Source organism: Salmo salar, chromosome 16 (genome assembly GCF_965601325.2).
Source record: "Salmo salar chromosome 16, fSalSal1, whole genome shotgun sequence".
Taxonomy (NCBI): domain Eukaryota; kingdom Metazoa; phylum Chordata; class Actinopteri; order Salmoniformes; family Salmonidae; genus Salmo; species Salmo salar.
In genome coordinates this window covers 3,720,480-3,740,467 of record NC_138306.1, presented here as the reverse complement: position 1 = coordinate 3,740,467, position 19,988 = coordinate 3,720,480, and the positions used below count along the sequence as shown (strand labels likewise).

The window sequence follows — 19,988 nt, the reverse complement described above, 5'->3', positions numbered from 1 at the left end:
CATTTGAAATGAAAATCTGTTTCCATTACGTGGAACATTGTCAAGTATTTGAAGTAGATTGAAGTGAATAGTTAGAGACGCATTCTGTTTCATAGAGATGAACGTACTTTGGTGTGAAAAGTGCAAATCAATCCCAGAACAACAGCAAAGTACCTTGTGAAAATGCTGGAGGAAACAGGTACAAAAGTATCCGAATAGTCTATGGTACAGGGACAGGAAAGGGAGAGAAACACTCACTTGAAGGGGTTGAATGACCTCTGACCTCTATTCTGACTTTCTGGTGAGATCTGATCACCTTCACTAGAGAGCCCAGAAACATTGGGTGAGATTTATATGTAACATGTAAACACTCATAATTACGGTGAAGTTTATAATTAATAGTTCTATGTGTGATTCGGACCATGAGACGGACAGACCTGTCTCTAGTCTATTTTATTATGACCTATACATTTTGGGCTACAATTATTTCCTATTGGAATTATTAAGTCTAGTAATTCTAATTTGATTTGTTATTTTCTTATTTTATTTAACCAGCAGTGTTGTTTTTTATTACACATTAATCACATTGTGAGTCATGCCAAAATGTGGGATTTACCAGTCCTCTGAGCTTTTTTAGATTGAAGTTTGCACACCTCGAGTGATAATTAGAAGTGTATCGAGTGATACAGTTGAAGTCGGAAGTTTACATACACCTTAGCCAAATACATTTAAACTCAGTTTTTCACAATTCCTAACATTTAATCCTAGTAAAAAATCCCTGTTTTAGGTCAGCTAGGATCACCACTTTATTTTAAGAATGATAGTAGAGAGAATGATTTATTTTTTGCATTTTATTTATTTCATCACATTCCCAGTGGGTCAGAAGTTTACATACACTAAATGAGCATTTGGTAGCATTGCCTTTAAATTGTTTAACTTGGGTCAAAGATTTTGGGTAGCCTTCCACAAGCTTCCCACAATAAGTTGGGTGAATTCTGGCACATTCCTCCTGACAGAGCTGGTGTAACTGAGTCAGGATTCTAGGCCTCCTAGCTCGCACACGCTTTTTCAGTTCTGCCCACTCATTTTCTATAGTATTGAAGTCGGGGCTTTGTGATGGCCACTCCAATACCTTGATTTTGTTGTCCTTAAGCCATTTTGCCACAACTTTGGAAGTATGCTTGGGGTCATTGTCCATTTGGAAGACCCATTTGTGAACAAGCTTTAACTTCCTGACTGATGTCTTGAGATGTTGCTTCAATATGTCCACATAATTTTCCTGCCTCATGATGCCATATCTATTTTGTGAAGTGCACAAGGCCCTCCTGCAGCAAAGCACCCCCACAACATGATGCAGCTACCCCCGTGCTTCACGGTTGGGATGGTGTTCTTCGGCTTGCAAGCGTCCCCCTTTGTCCTCCAAACATAACGATGGTCATTATGAACAAACAGTTCTATTTTTGTTTCATCAGACCAGAGGACATTTCTCCAAAAAGTACATGTATTTTCTCATGATGTCAAGCAATGAGGCACTGAGTTTGAAGGTAGGCCTTGAAATACATCCACAGGTACACCTCCAATTGACTCAAAGTTTGTCAATTAGCCTATCAGAAGCTTCTAAAGCCAAGACATCCTTTTCTGGAATTTTCCAAGCTGTATAAACGCACAGTCAACTTAGTGTATGTAAACTTCTGACCCACTGGAATTGTGATACAGTGAATTATAAGTGAAACAATCTGTCTGTAAACAGTTTTTGGAAAAATTACTTGTCATGCACAAAGTAGATGTCCTAACCAACTTGCCAAAACTATAGTTTGTTAACAAGAAATTTGTGGAGTGGTTGAAAAACGAGTTTTAATGACTCCAACGACTGGACTACCAATGTTATCTGCCCGAGGGAGTTATTCAACTGGCCCCTCCGTCGCAACTTAACCTGAACGCCCATTAGCTGTCTTGAGCATATCGGCTGCTAGCTGAATAGGTCTATCGTACAATTTTCCTGGGCCACTATAACTATAACTATTTTGCCAAATGGATTGGTCCCCTCTACCACACGGAACCCCACTAATCTACCAATGGAAATGCACGAGGTGGCTAAAACAGACCTCCGTTTTCTGCTAGCTTGCTACCCATGGCCCAGCTAGCTGTCTGAATCGCCGTGACCCCAACCAACCTTACTACTCACTGGATCCCTATGATCACTCGGCTAAGCATGCCTCTCCTTAATGTCAATATGCCTTGTCCATTGCTGTTCTGGTTAGTGTTTATTGGCTTATTTCACTGTAGAGCCTCTAGCCATACTCAATATACCTTATCCAACTCTTCAGTTCCACCACCCACATATGCGATGACATCACTTGGTTTCAATGATGTTTCTAGAGACAATATCTCTCTCATCATCACTCAATGCCTAGGTTTACATCCACTGTATTCACATCCTACCATACCTCTGTCTGTACTTTATACCTTGAGTCTATTTTATCGCCCCTAGAAACCTGTTCCTTTTACTCTCTGTTCCGGACGTCCTAGACGACCAATTCTCATAGCTTTTAGCCGTACCCTTATCCTACTCCTCCTCTGTTCCTCTGGCGATGTAGAGGTTAATCCAGGCCCTGCAGTGCCTAGCTCCACTCCTATTCCCCAGGCGCTCTCTTTTGTTAACTTCTGTAACCGTAAAAGCCTTGGTTTCATGCATGTTAACATTAGAAGCCTCCTCCCTAAGTTTGTTTTATTCACTACTTTAGCACACTCTGCCAACCCGGATGTCCTAGCCATGTCTGAATCCTGGCTTAGGAAGACCACCAAAAACTCTGAAGTCTCCATCCCTAATTACAACATTTTCAGACAAGATAGAAAGGCCAAAGGGGGCGGTGTTGCAATCTACTGCAGAGATAACCTGCAGAGTTCTGTCATACTATCCAGGTCTATACCCAAACAATTTGAACTTCTACTTTTAAAAATCCACCTCTCTAAAAACAAGTCTCTCACCGTTGCCGCTTGCTATAGACCACCCTCTGCCCCCAGCTGTGCTCTGGACACCATATGTGAACTGATTGCCCCCCATCTATCTTCAGAGATCGTGCTGCTTGGTGACCTAAACTGGGACATGCTTAACACCACGGCCATCCTACAATCTAAGCTTGTTGCCCTCAATCTCACAGAAATGATCAATGAACCTATCAGGTACAACCCCAACGCCGTAAACACGGGCACTCTCATAGATATCATCCTAACCACTAAATACACCTCTGCTGTTTTCAACCAAGATCTCAGTGATCACTGCCTCATTGCCTGTATCCGTAATGGGTCTGCGGTCAAACGACCTCCACTCATCACTGTCAAACACTCCCTGTAACACTTCAGCGAGCAGGCCTTTCTAATTGACATGGCACGGGTATCCTGGAAGGATATTGACCTCATCCCGTCAATAGGGGATGCCTGGTAATTCTTTAAAATGCCTTCCTCACCATCTTAAGTAAGCATGCCCCATTCAAGAAATTTAGAACCAGGAACAGATATAGCCAAGATACAGATATAGCCCAGATATAGTCTCCAGACCTGACTGCCCTTAACCAGCACAAAAACATCCTGTGGCATTCTGCATTAGCATTGAACAGCCACTGTGATATGCAACTTTTCAGGGAAGTTCGAAACCAATATACACAGGCAGTTAGAAAAGCCAAGGTTAGCTTTTTCAAGCAGAATTTTGCCTCCTGCAACACAAACTCAAAAAGTTCTGGGACACTGTAAAATCCATGGAGAATAAGAGCACCTCCTCCCAGCTGCCCACTGCACTGAGGATAGGAAACTCTCTCACCACCGATAAATCCACTATAATTGAGAATTTCAATAAGCATTTTTCTACGGCTGGCCATGCTTTCCACCTGGCTACCCCTACCCCTACCCTGGTCAACAGCACTGCACCCCCCACAGCAACTCGCCCAAGGATTCCCCATTTCTCCTTCTCCCAAATCCAGTCAGCTGGTGTTCTGAAAAAGCTGCAAAATCTGGACCCCTACAAATCAGCCGGGCTAGACAGTCTGGACCCTGTCTTTCTAAAAGTATCTGCCGAAATTGTTGCAACCCCTATTACTAGCCTGTTCAACCTCTCTTTCGTGTCATCTGAGATTCCCAAAGATTGGAAAGCAGCTGCGGTCATCCCCCTCTTCAAAGGGGGGGACATTCTTTACCCAAACTGCTACAGACCTATATCTATCCTACCCTGCATTTCTAAGGTCTTCGAAAGCCAAGTTAACAAACAGATTACCGACCATTTCGAATCCCACCGTACCTTCTCCACTATGCAATCTGGTTTCAGAGGTGGTCATGGGTGCACCTCAGCCACGCTCAAGGTCCTAAATGATATCTTAACCGCTATCGATAAGAAACAATACTGTGCAGCCGTATTCATCGACCTGGCCAAGGCTTTCGACTCTGTCAATCACCACATCCTCATCAGCAGACTCAACAGCCTCGGTTTCTCAAATGATTGCCTCGCCTGGTTCACCAACTACTTTTCCGACAGAGTTCAGTGTGTCAAATCTGAGGGCCTGTTGTCTGGGCCTCTGGAAGTCTCTATGGGGGTGCCACAGGGTTCAATTCTTGGGCCAACTCTTTTCTCTGTATACATCAATGATGTCGCTCTTGCTGCTGGTGAGTCTCTGATCCACCTCTACGCAGACGACACCATTCTGTATACTTCTGGCCCTTCTTTGGACATTGTGTTAACTACCCTCCAGACGAGCTTCAATGCCATACAACTCTCCTTCTGTAGCCTCCAACTGCTCCTAAATACAAGTCAAACTAAATGCATGCTCTTCAACCGATCGTTGCCTGCACCTGCCTGCCCGCCCAGCATCACTACTCTGGACGGTTCTGACTTAGAATATGTGGACAACTACAAATACCTAGGTGTTTGATTAGACTGTAAACTCTCCTTCCAGACTCACATCAAACATCTCCAATCCAAAGTTAAATCTAGAATTGGCTTCCTATTTCGCAACATAGCATCCTTCACTGATGCTGCCAAACATGCCCTTGTAAAACTGACCATCCTACCGATCCTCGACTTCGGCAATGTCATTTACAGCCTCCAACACCCTACTCAACAAATTGGATGCAGTCTATCACAGTGCCATCCGTTTTGTCACCAAAGCCCCATATACTACCCACCACTGCAACCTGTACGCTCTTGTTGGCTGGCCCTCGCTTCATACTCGTCTCCAAACCCACTGGTTCCAGGTCATCTACAAGACCCTGCTAGGTAAAGTCCCGCCTTATCTCAGCTCGCTGGTCACCATAGCAGCACCCACCCGTAGCACGCGCTCTAGCAGGTGTAGTTCACTGGTCACACCCAGGGCCAATTCCTCCTTTGGAATCTACAATTCCAGTGTTTTTAAATTGCTATATTGTATTTACTTCGCCACCGTGGCCTTTTTATTGCCTTTACCTCCCTTATCTCACCTCATTTGCTCACATTGTATATAGACTTGTTTTGTACTGTATTATTGACTGTATGTTTGTTTTACTCCATGTGTAACTCTGTGTTGTTGTATGTGTCTTTGCTTTATTTTGGCCAGGTCGCAGTTGTAAATGAGAGCTTGTTCTCAACTTGCCTACCTGGTTAAACAAAGGTAAAATAAATAAATACATTTAAAAAACAGTTAGGTTCTTATTTTTCAGAATAAATAACCCACGGACATTAGAGAAGCTTTAACCAAGTGTATTCTTCCCAAAGGTTCTGTACAGCTGAAATCAGACAGCAAAACATTCATCACATCACAGTTATATACATCCCACTTAAGACACTCCTCTTTCTCTCCAATCCTTCCATTTTATGGCTCTACAGGAAGCTAATAAAGAGTGTAACAGGATTCCAAACATTTATTACTCTCTTAAGAGAATCTGTCCTCACCTCCTGACCTTAAACCCTCTTTCATCCAATACACAGATGTCCATCTGTCTTCCCTATATCAACACATCGCTCTCCTCTCCTCCATCAAACACATTCCAAAGCCTTCTGTCTTTCTTCAGAGAACCATTATCTTCTAACATAACACCCAGTCTCTTTCATTTCCTATCATTCATTTGCTACCTCAATGATCAAAGTTTAGCCGATTCCAACAGTCCTTCCTCTTGAACAATAGCGTCCTAATGTTCACTTTACATAAGCTTGGAAATTACTTAAAGGGATAAACAATAGTAATAAAGCATGAATAAAAATAAACTAACAAATGATTATAAAACATAAATTAAACAAACAAACAAATGAACAAACAATGAACAGCCAGTCACCGCGAGGTGTACAAACTCAGAGACGTATGGCCTCTATACTATGATCCCACAATTTTATTTCCATCTATCATCACATAACAAAATGCCATTTCAGCTGAATCTGCCGTCTTGTTCAATGGCATTTGGAGCGGCTGTGGTTTCTCCACTTCCCCCTTCTGGTTCCTAAGAGAGTAATAGCACAAGAATTGGAAAGACACAAAAAAACACACACACGTAACAGCATTAATATTGTGTTAAGATATTCACAATTATATATGAATGACAACTCAATGTTTGATAACATGACAATTCCCACTCTCTCTTAGCCTGTCTATGCCTTCAGGATACTTTTCTGCTGAGCTTGGCAAAAATGGAAGCGCTAAAAAGCTTCCTCATGCTTACACCCAGTCTTCCCCATCAGACTACAGGATCCAAGAGGTGTTCCCAAGCCATGTCATTCTCACTTTGCTCCTCATCATCTACCTCCATAGACACCCGATATATACGTGCGGTAGCCTTAATCAATTTTACCTCATCTTGAGGTAACTCAACACTGTGTATTGGTTTTAACATCAATGCCCTCAGCACATGATATCCCAACAATATCACCAAAGTACCCCCTGCTATTACTAACACTGCTCCTGACGCATATCTCACTATTCCCCTCATTTGTGCTGTGTCCAGTTCCATGCAGTCACTATAGCCTCCTGCGCTACTACTACTGCTCCTTCTGTCACTGTCCCTACAGCGACTGCTGTGAGAATAGCTATTGCTCGGAATTTGTCTCCTGCTCTCCTATTGTCGTCATAGTTTACTGATAGGTCTAGAATTGAACCTTTCTGATACCCCCTACCTGTTTCCCAGTTTATCCCTTGGTCTCTAGCTACCAACATCTCCAATGACCTCCTGTGTTCTGCTACAGTTGGTACCTGCAGATAATACATCTCTGTGCTCAAGTTAGGTATACATCTCTCATCCCAAGGCCGATCTACCCCCCACCCGTTTGTAAACACACTTGTTACAGTGTAGACTTTGGGCCCCAATGGTTGATAAGCTGCCACTTTCTGACATTTTCTGTTTACTGTGGGTCGGTCCCAATCTACCGGAAGGTATGTCAAGTGTTTACTAGCTGTCAGAAAGGGGGGAGAGATTAGTGGCGTTGGAAGAGTATTCAACCGTACAAAACTCTGAGTCACATGTTTCTTAATCACACTCTGCAAGAGATGTGATGCTATTATCACAGCACATTTTCCTTCTGGCGATGTGGCCTCCTGTATACAGGGATCAGTTGTTATTATTTTAAGTGTTATACCTTCTGTGACAAACTCATTACCGAAAGTTGACAACAGCATCTGAAATGACAACACTATCTCTGCTACTTTCACCATGATCGGGGTATGTGTAACGTTCAATTCCTCTTCATAATAGTCCCTATATTGTACACATCTAGCCGTCCTCCCTTTCCTACGAGCTATTTCCTGTATTAATATACATAAAGGAGTAGTATCGTTCCCCAGAGACTCTAGTACCCACTTCCTTAACTTACTAGCCACACAAACTTCCGCCCCAGTCATATTAAATTCTGCTCTCCCAATTCCCTGTAACGTTAATGCCTTGGTTTTTGGGACCCCATAGAATGCACTGATATCGGTCCTGCCAGAATCTGCAACTAAAATTTCGTAGGACTGACCCTTGACCCCTCCATCATACCATCTACATTGATGTATGTCTGTCTCTTTCACTAGTTCAGGCCCTAAATGTGTCTGTAAGTATGCTTTCATCTGCTCATATGCATCTTCTTCCCCCTGTCGCTTGACAGTAAAATAGGCCAGTTCCCATATTCCCCCCTTAGGATGTTGTCCAGAGTATAATTACCCCAAAAAGCTATCTTTCCCCAGGTTCGTGGTCTACTGGTGTCCAAAACTTTCCCTGACCACTTCACTCCCTTAGTTGCTGTACTAAAGGGCATTACTGGTGAATACAACGTCCTTTAATGAGATAGCACTTCCCCCACACTATCCTTTGCTGCTCCACCGTCAGCAATGGTTGTGTCCACGCTATCAACCTTATGAAATGTTTTAAGTTCGGGTAACATTAATCTGAAAGTTATCAACTGAGCTATTTGTGGCAACAGAGAAAATCTAGATTCGTTTTGTAAACTCTCAGTATTATTACATTCCTTCCACACTCCTGTCTGTACATTCCTTCTACACTCCTGTCACACCTTGTTTAGAACAACCTACATCCAATGTGCTAGTTCTGTGGTCAAGTGGCTCCATCCATATCACTATACCATCGTGATTAGTGACCTGTCTAGTAGTCGAAGCGTTAGTATCGACTTTACCCCAATGCATTCTTGTGTCTTCATATTTGGCAACCCATTCTATGTTAATAGTCAATCTATCGTCTTTACATGGTTCATTAACCATCAGAGCAACCGACACTAAAATGGTGACGATTAAAATCGCTCCCAGACCCACCCCAACTGCTTGTCTACAGTGGACTCTACCCTTTCTCTCTCGCTTTAGCTCCGCTTCAGCTATCATTTATTTTATTTATTTTTTATTTCACCTTTATTTAACCAGGTAGGCAAGTTGAGAACAAGTTCTCATTTACAATTGCGACCTGGCCAAGATAAAGCAAAGCAGTTCGACACATACAACAACACAGAGTTACACATGGAGTAAAACAAACATACAGTCAATAATACAGTAGAAAAATAAGTCTATATACAATGTGAGCAAATGAGGTGAGATAAGGGAGGTAAAGGCATCATGGCGACTTCTAGCTCACCCATTATGCTGTGGGATCTCGCTTCACGTGAGAAGTGTGAACCCACCAAGGAGAGGCTGTGGTCTTCACCGCTGCGGGTGCAGTTAGTAGTACGGTGTATGGTCCTGACCAACGCCGTCCCAACGCCCCCGCCTGGTGGATTTTGATGTACACTCGATCTCCAGGAGTCAGCCCGTGCTCTCGGTTATCTCCTGGCGCCTGTTCCTCGTGTGCAGCTTTCACCTGGGAATATACACACTGCAACGCATGGGTCATTTTCTGACAATATGACAACATAGATTCTCCCATTATTGCCAAATCACTAATTTGTGACATGTGAATAACAGCCCCTGGAACCCTCATCGGTCTGCCAGTCACCACTTCATGTGGCGTTAGTCCAGTAGTGGCATTAGTTGACGCCCTCATTGACATCAGTACCACGGGTACATTTGTAACCCAGTCTTTCCCTTCGGTACCTTAAAGTCTTGGCCAATTTCTCCTTAATCGAACGATTCTGACGCTCCGTAATCCCTGCCGTTTGCGGCCTATACGGACAATGAAAAGCATGGGAGATTCCCAAAGCCTTACATACCGCTTGTAGCACTTTAGAAGTGAAATGTGTTCCTTGATCGGAATCTAATGTCCGAAATAAGCCCCATCTCGGTATCACCTCCCTCCACAAAGTTTTTGCCACAAAGTTCGCTGATGCTGTGGAAGTTAACCACTCCCACATTTATTTCTTGTTAGTTTGCTGCTGTAAATCTATTAGAGTCACAATCCCAGCCTTCGCATTCACAATATTTACATGTGGTTCTCTAACACTTTCTCTCACCAAGGCAGCCGCCTTAGCCATTTCGTCTGCTCTACGATTACCTATGGCGATATTATCTGTGCGACTAGTATGAGCTTCACATTTCACCACTGCTAATTTATTGGGCAACTGACATGCTTCTAATAATGCCTCTACCTCTAGTCCATTTTTTTATTGGTGTTCCTGTTGCTGTTAACATGCCCCGTTCTGACCACAATGTACTGAAATCATGAACTTCTCCAGATGCATACCGAGAATCTGTGTATATTGTTACATTCTCCCCTTCCGACCACCTACAAGCCTCGGCCAGTGCATGTACCTCCGCCCCCTGGGCTGACACCGAGGCTGACATTGGGCCAGCCTTTACTACTCCTCTGTCATCACACACAGCGTAATCCGTAACTCTCTTCCAAGCTGTGGTCATGTAACTAGAGCCATCTGTATACAATACTTTTCCCGATTCTAATGCTGTCCCTTGCAAAGCAGGCCTAGGTTTTGGAGTAATCTGATTTGGGTTACATGTATGCGATTCACCTAGCCCAGGTAACGGCATTAATGACGCAGGATTCAAGCACCTATCTTATGAAATTGTAGATTTTCCCCATTTAACGTTAACTCCCATTTTGTCCATCTTGCACTAGTAACATGTTGTGCTTTCGTGCTGTTCACAATGGTTGCTACTGCGTGTGGAACATACAAATCTACTTTTTGACCCATTGTAATGGAAGCCGTGTTATGCAACACCATTTCAGTCGCCTGTACCGCCCTAAGGCACGGTGGCATTCCTTTTGCCACCGAGTCTAGCGATTTACTCCAGTACATTATTGGTCTCTCTCTACCCCCATGATTTTGCGTAACCACCGCGCTACAATGTCCTTCTTGTTCATGAACAAAACTTTCAAAGGTAATTTTAGGTTTGGCAATCCCAATGCTGGCACTTAACACAATTGCTTCTTTAACTCGACAAACACTTCCTCACACTCTTGATTCCACTCTATCGACTCATGGGGACCCTTCTCCCCTTTTGTCAACTCTGTAAGTGGCTCAGCAATTTCAGAGAATGACGGAATAAAATGTCTAACAAAACTGAAAACTCCTAAAGTTTTCCTGAGTGTGAAAGGAGTGTTTGGCCGTGCCAAAGAACGTATGGTTTCTACCCGATCCCGGGTAATGATTCTTTCCCTTAGAAATCAACACCCACAAATAGGTTACCTCTTTCTTTGCTAGTTGTGCTATCTCATAAGATGCTTTATGACCCTGTTCCCCCAAATAGTCAACCAATGTGGTGAGGTCTCGCATATGAGTTTCTTCGTCTTTTGACGGTAATAACAAATCATCCACATACTGTACCAACACAGAACCTTCAAATGTACACCCTTTTAACGATTGTTTCAATGCAGAATGATACCAAGTGGGACTATTTGTAAATCGCATCGGTACTCTAGCCCACGTAAATTGCTCCCCCTGGCAACAGAACCCGAACCAGTGTCCTGACTCCTCAGCCTCACCAACCAAAATCCGTTTTTCATGTCTAACACACTGTACCATTCTGAGTCTGAGGGAATAGATCACGATCACGTTCAAGTAATATTGGAAGGTCCTCCGCCACCGATTTCTCAGCCTCTGGTTTAAAAGGGTATTGCTTCATTGGTGGTGGCGGTTCTCCCTCAACTACAACAGGCTTGCAACCTTAGACTAGCCCACAATCTAATGCGTCTTTTGCCCATAATGGATGGTCCTGAAACAACAATTGCTCGGCTTTCGTCGTTCTTACAGCCAATTTTAATTTATTACCTTTCAGAATCCATTCCCCCGGCATCTCGCAAAGATTATCCAACCCCAAAATCGGTTCTATTCCCGTAGCCATGTAAAATGATCCTGGTCCTAGTTTTAAAGACATAGGTAATAGTTGTATCGCTTTAGATTGTGCCCCTGTTACCCCCTGAACGTGATACTTTTTCCGGTCATCATATGGAATTAGTGATATTTGAGCGCCTGTATCTATTAGAAAGTTGTGCGAGACGTGACACTTACGTCTCCTTTCACATAAAAAACGTAATCTCTATGAACCACTATTGATCGAACGGAGGCCATGTACTGCTATGCAAAATGTTCCTGTCCCACTGCTTTTAAGAGGGTTTGCTTCTGCTCTTTTGACAAAGATGCAAACACTTTTACAGCGCCATTTCCTCCCAAAGCAGCAGGTTCCAGTACCACCATACACTCATTCTTCCAATGCCCGATAGCCCCACACCTAAAACAGGGATCTAAAGCTTTACGCCTTCACATGATTCCACCACTTTCCTTCCCTGTCCATTTGTCTTATTTGGGCCATTGTAACCACTGTTAGTGACTTTCACTGTGGCAGCATTAACCACTCGTACTGCTGCGTAGAAAATGGAATTTGATTCTACTCTCAATGCTGCTTGTACTATTTCATCCCAGTGAGAATGCTGATCCACCACCCCAGTTATAGCCATTTTGATAACAGGTTTCAAACCTGTCATCAACGCAGACGTGCATATTCCTGCATTTTGATCATATCTATCCCACATCGTCAAGTTAGTACGCAACGCATCATCCATTCAATCCACATAATACAGTTACTATTTTTACTAGCATCTGGTCGGAACAACACCTTCCCCACCTTCGTTAGATGATAAAGAAAAATCATTGTCGGACCAAAACGCAGCGGGGTTATGCGCACTCTTCCTCTTTTATTAGTTTGGCAAAGAAGGAAAAAACAAAATAAACAAGTACACAAAACACAATGACGAATAACAGGCCGGTAAGGCATGAAGGCTATGCCTAGCACAATCTCCCACAAACCACCAGCACATACCTATATATAGGACTCTCAATCAGAGGCAACTAGGAAACACCTGCCTCCAATTGAGAGTCCAACACCCAATGACCTAAACAAAGAACTACTAATACTAGAATGAACATAGCCCAAAACCCGGAAATAATAAATCAAACACCCTTCTAAACAACCAACCACCCCGAACCACATAAAACAAATACCCTCTGCCACGTCCTGACCAAACTACAATAACAAATAACCCCTATACCGGTTTGGACTTGACAGGACCCAAAGGTGCAGACCCCGTATGCACCTCAACAAAAAACTCTAACTAAAAAAAATAAACTAACTAAAGGGAGGGAAGGGAGGGTGGCTGCCGTCAACGACGGCTCCTGTGCTACACCCCCCCTCCCCAAACCTCCTACAATGGAGGTGGCTCCGGCTCAGGCCTCAGTCCCCTACCTGACCCATCCACCCCCACTGAAATCCTCTGCCTGAAGCCATTCACTGATGACCCTGGACTGCAGGGCGACTCTGGGAGCTCCGGGCTGTAGGACGACTCTGGGAGCTCCGGGCTGTAGGACGACTCACTCGGTTCCGGACTGTAGGCAGACTCACTCGGTGCCGGCCTGTAGGCAGACTCACTCGGTTCCGGGCTGTAGGCAGACTCACTCGGTTCCGGGCTGTAGGCAGACTCACTCGGTTCCGGACTGTACACTGTTGCCGGATACTCTGGACTGGACACTGTTGCCGGATACTCTGGACTGGACACTGTTGCCGGATACTCTGGACTGGACACTGTTGCCGGATACTCTGGACTGGACACTGTTGCCGGATACTCTGGACTGGACACTGTTGCCGGATACTCTGGACTGGACACTGTTGCCGGACACTCTGGACTGGACACTGTTGCTGGACACTCTGGACTGGACACTGTTGTCGGAAGCTCGAGACTGAGCTGACACACTGGAAGCCTAATGCGTGGGGCTGGTAGTGGAGCTACCAGACTGGAGACACGCACTTTAAGGCTAGTGCGAGGAGCGGGAACAGGCTGAATAGGACTGGGCTGACGCACTGGAAGCCTAGTGCGTGGGGCTGGTAGTGGAGCTACCAGACTGGAGACACGCACTTTAAAACCTCTTGAGGATACCCTAGGATAGGGGGCGCCACAGCGCATTTTGAAAAAAAATTGTTCCCATTTTCAACGGCCTACTAATCAAACTCAGAAGCTAGGACATGCATATACTTATTATATATGGATAGAAAACACCCTAAAGTTTCTAAAACTGTTTGAATGGTGTCTGTGAGTATAACAGAACTCAAGTGGCAGTCAAAACCCCGAGACCGATTGAACCAGGAAGTGGAATTCTGAATTGTGGACTCGACTTCTCATCTTTCCCTATTAATCACACTGTTAACAATGGTTCAGTGAGCACTTTCTATTGCTTCCACTAGATGTCGCCAGTCTTTTCACAGTGGTTTGAGCCTTATACAGTCGAAACTCAGTGAATGAGACGCATTGGAAATTGGTCACAGGGGATGGGCCATCACCATTATGACGCTGTCTACCCCCACCTTTGGAAATGTTTCAAAACACTCTGCAACCGTCCCCGTCGAATCTTATTGGCTCTCTAGGTGTTACAGGCCCTGACGATTAATGTTTTACAACGTTTGACATGTTTGAACGAACCTAAATGGGAAAAAAATGTTTTATTTCGAAACGGCTGTGCCACGCCCGGCAGAGTATTTGGATACAGCATTCAGACGCGCTAACAACAGAAAGCTAATGGAACATAAATGATGGACTTTTTCGACCGAAAATACATCTGTTGTGGACCTGGGATTCCTAGAAGTGCTTTCTGATGAAGACAACTAAAGGTAGGCGATTATTGATAATATTATACAAGATGAGATGTGACATGCGATTGTTCCAAGATGGCGCCGAGCTCGGTTTATTAGCTCATTTTCTGAGTATCGCATCTCCTTTTATCGCAAAGTGTGATTACCCAGTAAAGTTAATTTAAAATCTGGTATGACAGGTGTTCTCAAGAGATATTCATCTATAAATGTTAGATTGACAATATAAATTTAAAAAATCGTTTTCGAATAGTAATTTAGGGAATTGTAGGACTGTTTCCCGGGACGCATTTGAGGGGAAAATAGGTAGTGAAAGTCAGACGCCGATGTAAAATGCTGTTATATAAATATGACCTTTATTGAACAAAAGAATGCATGCATTGTGTAACATGATGTCCTAGGTGTGTCATCTGATGAAGTTTGTAAAAGGTTAGTGCTGCATTTAGCTGTTTTTTGGTTATTTGTGATGCAAGTGGTTGGTCGGAAAATGGCTATGTTGCTGCTTTTTACGATCGACTCATCTAACATAATCTAAGGATTTGCTTTTCCTGTAAAACCTTTTTGAAATCGGACGACGTGGGTCGATTCAGGAGAGGTGTATCTATAAAAAAAAAAGATTTATTAATAAAAAATAAAAAAAAATTATTACTTTTTTTATTGCTAATTGGCGATATGATTTTTCGCTGGATTTTGATCCCGCTAACGGGATCAGACGCTGAAGAGGTTTTAAGGCTAGTGCGAGGAGCGGGAACAGGCTGAGTTGGACTGGGCTGACGTATTGGAGGCCTGGTTCGTGGTGCTGGTACTGGATATACCGGGCCGTGGAGAAGCACTGGCGGTCTCGATCGCACCTCCTGCACAACCCGTCCTGGCTGGATGGAACTAGTAGCCCTGTACGAGCGGAGTGCTGGTACAAGGCGAACTGGGCTGTGCAGAGGCCTGATGGTTGCCGTGCGTAGAGCGGGCGTAGGGTAGCCTGGACCTAGGAGGCGCACCGGTGGCCAGATGCGCCGCGCAGGCATCCTCCTACCAGACTGGATGCCCACTCTAGCACGGCATTTGCGAGGGGCTGGGATCACTCGCACCGGACTGTGCGTGCATATGGGCGAGATCGTGCGTACTTCCGCATACCTAGGCGCTCTCCACTCCATATGTTCTTCCCAAAAAGCACGGGGAGCTGGCTTAGGGCTCACCCTTGACCCAGCCAAACTACCCGTGTGCCCCCCCCAAAAAAATTATTGGGGTTGCCTCTCCGGCTTTCTCGCCAGCCGTGTTCCCCGGTAACGTTCCCGGTCTTCACCCGACTTCCTCCATGGGCCCTCTCCGGCCAGAATCTGCTCCCATGTCCAAAACCCCCGATAGTCCATATTAGTGTTCCGTTGCTCCTTACCCCGCTGCTTGGTCCTTGGTTGGTGGGAGATTCTGTCACATTCTTCTTCGTCAGATGATAAAGAAAAATCATTGTCGGACCAAAACGCAGCGGGGTTATGCGCACTCTTCCTCTTTTATTAGTTTGGCAAAGAAGGAAAAAACAAAACAAACACGTACACAAAACACAATGACGAATAACAGGCCGGTAAGGCATGAAGGCTATACCTAGCACAATCTCCCACAAACCACCAACACAAACACATACCTATATATAGGACTCTCAATCAGAGGCAACTAGGAAACACCTGCCTCCAATTGAGAGTCCAACACCCAATGACCTAAACAAAGAAATACTAATACTAGAATGAACATAGAAATACAAAACATATAACATAGCCCAAAACCCGGAAATAATAAATCAAACACCCTTCTAAACAACCAACCACCCCGAACCACATAAAACAAATACCCTCTGCCACGTCCTGACCAAACTACAATAACAAATAACCCCTATACCGGTCAGGACATGACAGTAAGAGTGTTGTCAACATGGCTCTTGGCAACAGCGAGCGTACTATATGATCGTAATCACCAGCATTGAACCCAAAAATTCTACCTTGTCTCCTCAAGAAACGGATAAATTCCCGTCCCTCTCTTACTGGATCTGGTCCTTCTTTCATAATACTACACATTTCGCTCACGCTCAATGGCTGATGGTGATGCTGTATTTGTATCCGTACTTGGGGCTGCGCATCATCTGGAATAGGGTTGTCCTCCCCTGGTACTATTTGTCCTGGATAATATTTAATCGGGGTTGCGTGTGTTCGTACCGGTCTCTCCTCTCTATGATTACCTGGATCATGCTGATCAACTATCCAGTCCAGGACCATTATGTCCGGACTCGTAATGTGCCTGTACCCAGCCTCTCACAACCCATATCGCTCTTTTTCCCCTTTAAGAGAGGGTATAATGGTGATCCCCCAGTTGTGACCTGTTTCACCTTATAGCATGGAGCGAACGGCGTAGGAGTTGCAATTGCATATACTCCACAACATGTATTCTGATATTGTTGAAGCGTAACCCTGAGTTGTTTACGTTGGTTTTGCCTATCCTCAAGGTCTTTCTCTAACTCTTGATTTTTTTTTACTCTTTTCTAGCTCATTAGCCAATTCCTGTTTCTGTTCATCTAATCTATGTGCATGCCCTTCGGATATTCCTGTTTTTTTATTTGTCGCCTCCTTCTTGTCTACTGCCTGGTCCATTCTACCTAGCAGATCTTTATTTTTCTCTTTTTCTAGTTTTATCCGCTGCTGATAAAATGCTGTGATTAGGATGCCTGCGTATTGTGGTTTGGACCGTTCTCTTATCTCAGTGTTCCACAGTACGATTGCATCCATATACTCTTGACTATTTTTTAAGTTTCCATCTATCGGAAAATGTGTACCAATTTTGTCCAATTTCGCAAATTTTCCCTACCATTTATTTGGTTCTTGGTTTTGATCATACACTTTTTTTAGTGCCTCTAAGGCTATGGTAACGTTTTCCTTTTCTATTCCCCCCTCCCCGGGAGTATCCTGGCCTTTAGAAGCCATTTCAGTTTTATTGTCTCGGCGTCACTCTCCCAACAGCGTTAAGTAATAACTATCTCGCCTATTAGTAATTTGGACACTTTTGTACCTTTTTAGTGCTTGTTAATACTAAAATGTATCGATTCACTTCCCGATAGTCTTGAACCCACTGCTCTCTTTACTGATACTTCCTAATACTGGCCACACATTCATACACACTCACACCTCTCACTTCCCGGCCCCTATAGCTGGGACTAATGCAGGACTACTCTGTTCAGGACTCCCTGAGATTTACACTCCACAGATTTATTCTGCTCGGGACTTACTCGCTATGAGGCTTACCCTCCACAGGATCTATCCTGCTCGGGACTTCTGATCTGTACGTGCCATTCTGGACATGTCAGTTAACTTTACACATACCCGTGACAATCATTTCAGATCTGACACAGATCACATTATTTAGAATTCTGGATCTGAACCTGCTTGGGTCTCGGGTATTCGGATACAGGTGGATAGCACTGCTAACACTGCATCCGGGAGAACCATGTCGTACTTGTGCATCCTATTGTACCTCTGTTCGAAATCAATGATGTAGTCTGTCATTGCAACCGAAATATCTCTCCTAACACTGTTAAAGTTTGAATATGACTCGTAGGCACGGTCTTTCTCTTCTTTAAGAAATACAGAATCCAGTGCTCTGATCAAAGTTCCCATACCATCATCATTGTTCAAATCCTCAATGGATATTTCCAGTGCTGTATCTCTCGCTCTTCCCTCGAGCGATAACACCGCAAGTGCTTGCTTTTTCACGTCCAGATTCCAAGTTCATTTTTCCAACTTTCGTACGATCTCTTCTTGTCGAAGCGAGGTGGCACATTGTAGTTATTTGCCATCCTCTGGTAGTTATTTGCCATCCTCTGCTACCAATGTTAACTCGAAATGACACAACGACTAGGTTCCAGTTTAACAACGTTTACTATACCGTATGAACACACTACAAGGTAGCCATCGCACACCAGGCTAGGTCCATCAACAGCAAGACTTCCCTCGCAGGCGCACTCTTGACAGAGTGATAGCCCCGTAATAAAAGAAATACAGGGATACTTAAAACATGAACTTAACATTCATTAAGCACCAATTAGAAGAAAACTATCTGAAACAGGGAGGGAATATATTGATCTGTCGAATAAAAAAGTTTATTTCAATTTTCTGTTGTAAAACATTTTCTGTCGCATGCCCTAATGAACATGTCCCAGGCTTAAAAAGACAGTCAGGTAGTTCTGTCTCCTGTGGCAACCAGACAAAGTGCAAACACAAACTACCTGGGAAAAAAAATAAATGTTGACTAATGCCAATGAATGCATTTGTTCCTCTTACTTTCAAAGACTCCCCCTCAGTCCTCCAAATCATTATGGCATGAATTTTAACCTGAAATTAAACTTGCCTTTCACCCATTGCTCGCCACAATAATGGTTCTCAACATTGATTCTGTGGATCCACTGTGTATACTGGATTTGACTCCAGCTGGACACTCATTAGCATATAAACCAAAAGGGAAGTAAATGTGCATTGCTTACATGCCAACACAACTGTGCCTCTTTTCTTTACTCCTCTCTGAGTCCAAAGTGACTCAGTATGGGAGAGACTTTGACAGAGTGTCTGTTCCAGTTCGCAAGGAAGTGCTCAGGTTTGAGGTACGACCTTTTGTGAAGTTTATGTGGTGGATAAGGGGAGGATAAAAACTCTGTTTTGCGGCAGGTAGCCTAGCAGAAGAGAAGACCATGCCTACGAGGCATATTCAAACTTTGACAGTGTTACTAGAGATATTTCAGTTGCATAACGGACTACATAATGTATTTCAAACAGAGGTACAATACGATGCGCAGTACGACATGGTTCTCCCGGATGCAGTGTTAGCTTTCAAGTTGCTAGACACTGCCTGTCTAGATGGTAGGGAGAAACAGTTGGCTTTGACTGCTTGTACTGTGCTGACTTTTGAGTCAATGAAGTCGGCACTAACACATTTTTGTCACTGAAAAGACGTCTGTTGCGCCAATAACAGATGGAATGCAAGTGTGAGGCGCAGCATATTACACTAAGCAGCAGAGAAAAGGTTCCAATAAATCACAATCAAGACAACCAGATGAGGGCGCCATTGCCCGGCACAATCACTGGACAGGTATGGAAGGAGACTGTGCTATTGTGCTATTTGTCAAAGCACTTACCATTGAGTTAAAGACTGTCCTCATAAAAATGAACAAGTTAAACTAACAGAGGAAAATGTAAACACAGAGCTAGAGCAATGTAACATTACATTGCTTTCAAACAAATCTGCTTCTGATACTGACATCTTTATAGTTGAATCCTTAGGATCTGCTGTGATTGACACTGCATGTACACGAACAGTGTGTGGTGCAAAATGGCTTGATAGCTATGTCAATTAACTAAATATGAAAGAAGTACAAACTATGATTGACACACCAAGAAACTGTAACCGATGTGAAATGGCTAGTTAGTTAGCGGTGGTGCGCACTAATAGTGTTTCAATCAGTGA

At 43.8% G+C, this 19,988-nt stretch overlaps 1 long non-coding RNA gene across 1 annotated transcript; it reads right to left on the bottom strand.

The window, feature by feature from the left end:
* Window positions 1-5,685: 5,685 nt before the first annotated feature.
* LOC106573035 (uncharacterized) lies at window positions 5,686-18,597 on the bottom strand. The gene is made up of 2 exons (XR_001321238.3): window positions 9,046-18,597; window positions 5,686-6,435 (listed from the first exon to the last, which is right to left on the bottom strand). It is a non-coding gene; the product is annotated as an uncharacterized LOC106573035 (long non-coding RNA).
* Between the last annotated feature and the right edge of the window lie 1,391 nt (window positions 18,598-19,988).